Raw genomic sequence first — 6,144 nt, forward strand, 5'->3', positions numbered from 1 at the left:
GAGGGTTCCCGAAGGTTAGGGACAATAATCCATCCACAATACGAGGTTAGTCATTAATATACTGCTGGGGTGTAGTTACATCGTACGGTTTTACAAAAATGAGATTTAAAATGAATAGCGGTAATAAAAACTGAGAGAGGCCAACAGTGATCACTGACTGTTTTTAGGGGATTGTTGAGATTAAATAGAACAAGATACAAAGCATTAAAACATGTAAAAAACACAAAAGCCTTATTAAACACAGAGTAGTTTGGGCCCAGAAGCAGGATTCATCACGTCATCACTTAAAGAGCGGATATATCATGAAAGGCATGGAAAGTGCTGTACTACGCACTTTCAATCACCATCATGGTGATTTAAAATTCATCAACAGAGCATGTTTAAGTTCAGGTATTTCTGTAAATTATTCAATTTTCAAGGTGCACAAGAATAATATGAGTCTATTTTTATAACAAAACTATCTGTGAGTGTGCATATTGTAATTAGTGTGTGTGTGTGTATCAAGATGCTGTGTACTGAGATCCATATCATGCATCACATGCATGTTTGTAGATTTGTAAATGTATAAATACATCTGTAAACCTGTAAAAGATTTGTGAACATCTGCTACAATCTACAATATGTATCCAGAATGTGTATGTTATCAGAGGCGTGAAAGTGTAAATATATCAGAAAACTTGCAATAATGGATAAAAAGTCTTATAATTATCAGTTACATGTCATCCAGCGAATGACTGGCAGTGACGCCACCTTAAAAATTGAAAGTTCTCATTACTGTTCTCTGTGTGTGTGTATGTGTGTATGTGTGTATGTATGTATGTATATATATATATATATATATATATATGAGGAATAATGAACAAGATTGTCACGGCTGCACAGCAGTCGTGTGGTGAATTGAGTGAAGGATCCAAGATGCAGGCACTGACTGGGGTGCGAGTGAATATTTATTTGCAGAGGTGATAAGGTGACAAAAACAGGAGGAGCAGAGCGGGGAGTAAACCAACCTAAACTGGGGAAAACTAAAGAACTCAACTAAAACCAAACACGCACAGGGGGAGGAACAAAATACACAATGAAAGATGGCGGAGAGACGCAGACTAAACACCAGGTTACACAGAATGATGCAGACGGACACGGAGTTAAACAGACGACGCGACAAAGAGCACAGGAAAACACAGGGCTTAAATACACGGGGAGTAATCAGGGAATGGGCCACAGGAGGGAGACACAGCTGGGAGCAATAAGGCTAACGAGACAGGGGAGAGGTAAAACTGAACACACTGACATGAGACATGAACTTTCAGAATAAAACAGGAAACTAACAGACACAGAGAATCAGACAGGACACTGAACATGACAGGCAGACTCATAAGCAGACACAATAACACCATGGACAGACAGAGGGAACACAGAGAAGTGGGAGCAGGCAGGCAAAGAACAGAAACCTAACAAATGGCAAAATCACAACAGAATACACACTCGGAATGAACAAAAGCATAAGGAAACACAAAACACTGAGTCCTCAGACTCAGGACCATGACAGTACCCCCCCCCCCCCCCTCAAGGGCTGGCACCAGACAGCCCAACAGAAACACAAAAACGGACCAAAACCAAAAAAAAACCCCACGAACCAAAAAACAGAAAACGACCCGACCAGGGCGGGCGGTGGGGGTCCAGGACGGAGGGACACAGTCCGAAAAGGCCCAGACGGACAAGGTCAGGGGGCCGACCCGGAGGCCAAAACAGTTCAGTTCCGGGGGCCGACCGTGTGAAAGGCAGCGGCAGTGGGGCAGGTCCGGAGGCCGGCCACGCAGTAGGCAGTGGTGTGGAAACAGTTCTGGGGGCCAACCGTGCAGACGGCAACAGCGGCGTGGAAACAAGTCCGGAGGCCGGCCACGTGGAAGGTAGTGGCGGCGTTCAGGAGGGCGTCCACGGTGGCGGAGATGCCCAACAAGCGGCCTGGCAGATGACCGACGATGTGGAGGTGGAATTAGGGGACCTGAAGGCTGCGTGGCCCCTGCAGCCCCAGGCGAAGCGGAGGCTGGACCAGACGAGGCGGAGGCGGAGGCTGGACCAGACGAAGCTGATGAGGACGCTGAAGCAGAAGCTGGACCAGGCGAGGATGATGAGGATGCTGGAGCCGGACCAGGCGACGAGGATGAAGACGCGGAGGCTGGACCAGACGAGGATGAAGCGGAGGCTGGACCAGACGAGGATGAAGCAGTGGCTGGACCAGACGAGGATGAAGCAGTGGCTGGACCAGACGAGGATGCAGAGGCTGGACCAGACGAGGATGCAGAGGCTGGACCGGATGAAGCCAAAGCAGACGCTGGACCAGGTGACGAGGATGAAGCCAAAGCAGATGCTGAAACCGGACCAGGCGAGGCCGAAGACTCTGAGGAAGCAGCAGGCGAGGGTGATGAGACTGCAGCTGGTGATGAGACTGCAGCTGATGGCTGGACGGGCTCCTCGGGCCCCCCAGCTGACGAGGCAGAAGGCTGGACGGGCTCCTCGGGTCCCCCAGCAAAAACAGTCTCAGACCCAGTGGGCACTGGAGCCCCTGGCACACACAGAACAGAACCAGCAGGCACACGGGCCTCTGGCAGGAACGCAACAGAACCAGCAGGCGCGCAGGCCTCCGGCAGGAACGCAACAGAACCAGCAGGCGCGCGGGCCTCCGGCAGGGACGCAACAGAACCAGCAGGCGCGCGGGCCTCTGGCAGGGACGCAACAGAACCAGCAGGCGCGCGGGCCTCCGGCAGGGACGCAACAGAACCAGCAGGCGCGCGGGCCTCCGGCAGGGACGCAACAGAACCAGCAGGCGTGCGGGCCTCCGGCAGGGACGCAACAGAACCAGCAGGCGCGCGGGCCTCTGGCAGGGACGCAACAGAACCAGCAGGCGCGCGGGCCTCTGGCAAACACATGGCAGACGGCAGCTGCACAGAGCATTGAGTCGGCTCAGGCAGCGACGGCCGGGTGCCGTCCCCAGCTGGCTTCTTAACCGCCAGGGGTCCCGAGTCTGCTGGGGGCTGAGACCCAGCCTCTGGGGAGGCCCTGGGGCGAGTAACAGTCTCTAAATTTGCCAGTTTCTGAGAAACTAGAGTGGTTTTAATGGGTTTGTCTCTCCGCTTAAAATGGGTGCTAGGAACGGGATTCAAAATGGGTGGCACAGACACAGCCTCCAGTATGGAGGGAACGGGTGATCGGGCTAATGGCATAGATGCAGGCTGGGCTAATGAACTGGCTAAAGGCTGATGTACTGGTTGAAGTGAGACTGGAGTTGGTGGTGGAGTGGATGAAACACAGTCAGTTACTGTTATGGATGTTTTGAAAATGCCAACTTGTGAGAGGTCAGTTACCACGAAGGTAGGTAAACGCCGTGTACTGTCTCTACTTTCACTATGAACAGCCCCAGAAAACACAGTCCCAGAAGCACCAGCGTCCTTAAAACTCACCACAGCTGGTCGCACAGGAGTCCCTGAATCCGGCTGTGGGGTGAAGCGCCGGTGGTGCGAATGTTTCCTCCCAACCGTTGACGGCTCCGACAGGCAGGGAAAAACCTCTGGGGGGTCGGGCCGTGAAACCTCCGGTGGGTGACTCTGAGACGGATGCTTTGTGGCGGTCGTAGTCCATTGTTGCTGGGCGCAATCCGCTACTTCCCGAGCTTGCACCGCTTCCAGGGCTTTATGCAGCTCAGCGAGTAAGTCTGTAAATCCCCGGACCTGGTGGAGATAGGGATTTCCGGCCAGGATTGCTTCAACGGCATTTATCCCCACAACCTTCGCTCGTGCATTGGAGGTGTGGGTTACCCAGTCCACCAGGCGTAGGGCCCGTGTGAGGTCGCTCTCCCCGGTCAGGGCCGCTGGATCCATCTTGTGGTCGCGTCGTACTGTCACGGCTGCACAGCAGTCGTGTGGTGAATTGAGTGAAGGATCCAAGATGCAGGCACTGACTGGGGTGCGAGTGAATATTTATTTGCAGAGGTGATAAAGTGACAAAAACAGGAGGAGCAGAGCAGGGAGTAAACCAACCTAAACTGGGGAAAACTAAAGAACTCAACTAAAACCAAACACGCACAGGGGGAGGAACAAAATACACAATGAAAGATGGCGGAGAGACGCAGACTAAACACCAGGTTACACAGAATGATGCAGACGGACACGGCGTTAAACAGACGACACGACAGAGAGCACAGGAAAACACAGGGCTTAAATACACGGGGAGTAATCAGGGAATGGGCCACAGGAGGGAGACACAGCTGGGAGCAATAAGGCTAACGAGACAGGGGAGAGGTAAAACTGAACACACTGACATGAGACATGAACTTTCAGAATAAAACAGGAAACTAACAGACACAGAGAATCAGACAGGACACTGAACATGACAGGCAGACTCATGAGCAGACACAATAACACCATGGACAGACAGAGGGAACACAGAGAAGTGGGAGCAGGCAGGCAAAGAACAGAAACCTAACAAATGGCAAAATCACAACAGAATACACACTCGGAATGAACAAAAGCATAAGGAAACACAAAACACTGAGTCCTCAGACTCAGGACCATGACAAAGAGTCTCTTTTAAAAAAAAAATTAAATTATGGAATCTACACCAAAAAGGGATGTTTTAGTAAAGTAAGTAAAGTTTTAGGACATACACATACAGGTGATTTTACTTAGGATGGATGAATGGTGTATACACGGCCCCTTTTTGCCCTTTTCATTTTTTTTTTTTTATTGTAACCTGTAACATTGAATATATATACGAAAGAAAATGGGGGCAGCTTTGTGGGCAAACAACATTTTTTGCGCACCCTCCTACTGTCATTTTCCATCGCCGTGACAACACTGTGTGTCACCCAACTTGAAACCCACAGAAAGGCAAGCATTTAGCTCTGCAATAAAACCCCATGCAACAAATGCTGCAGTGCTTTCCGTGCAGTATTTGCTTCAAAAACAGCAGTTTTGAGCACTTCTACAATGGCCTTCATTTTTAGGAGGTTTCACCTCTAGCTATATTCAGAAGCAGACCCCACATCTTTTGCTAATTATTAGCAATTAAAAAAAGGTTTAAAATGCATTTTTATGAACAGGAGAACAGCAAAGTTACATTTGTTTATTTTGCCTTCACACTGCGCCCCTATTAGAGGGGTCCACCCCATAGTCTGAGAACCACTGCAGCATGCAACGTGTCACAAAGCTTATATCATTTCAGAATGCTCTCGTCAACATATCTTTTTGCTGTCAAATGGTTAGTAAGGTGACTATATCTCAACCTATCACATCTTTTGGGGATGTGATGGAACTGAAGATTTGCTAAATGAAGGTCCTGTCTTCAGTTCTACAGAAATGATAGTCTCTGAGAAATGTTTTCAGCCGCTTGCTGTGTCTAAACTAAAGCATCTGGTCCAGCTCGATACCATCAAGCTATACCTAATCAAACGGCCTTGAAAAAACGGAATTGAATCTCAAACGATTTCCTCCTTTACCAAACTAATGTACAGTTTTTATCTTTTTTATTTCTTTGTTTTTTGCTTCGGGGAAAAAACAACAACAAAAAAAGGAAAATTGAGAAGTGGTGAAAACACTGGTTACTCATAATACCAGACAGGAAAGGTGCACCTCACGACCCCTGGCTCATTTTGGTACTTGTGGCGCATAACGTGGGAGTGATTTTAGAGCTGCTGTGTGTCTGAGCAGCGGGGTAAAAATAGGAACCTTCTTCTATAGTGAAGCTCTGTGATTTCATATCAACAGTGATGAGCTTTACTATAAGAACTGCTTTGCTGGTCTGCAGCCTCGGTAAGTAACAGACCTCATTTTATCTCAAAATGTCCGTGATAAAGGTGTGTTTAACCTAATAACCAGCAATAAACCTGAATTTAAAACTACCAAAACCTTTGAGGGTATTAGTTTCTGTTTTGGTTTTACTGGATCAAAAATATATTTCTTTGCCGTTTGTTTCAGGCTGGATCTCCCGCTCAGAGTCCTCGATTGTGGAAGTCCAGCCTGGAGAAAATGCCACACTGCTTTGCTCCAAACTTTCAAGTTTTCCTACTCACACAGTCTGGTTCAGACTAGTGAACAGAACCCAGCCTTGTTGCATTAGCATTTACAATTCTATTGAGCCACCATCATTCTG

The sequence above is a fragment of the Aulonocara sp. 'chitande type north' Nkhata Bay genome, linkage group LG3 (genome assembly GCF_057382095.1).
Source record: "Aulonocara sp. 'chitande type north' Nkhata Bay isolate Kocher_YH1m ecotype deep benthic linkage group LG3, A_spYH_male_GT1.1, whole genome shotgun sequence".
NCBI lineage: Eukaryota > Metazoa > Chordata > Actinopteri > Cichliformes > Cichlidae > Aulonocara > Aulonocara sp. 'chitande type north' Nkhata Bay.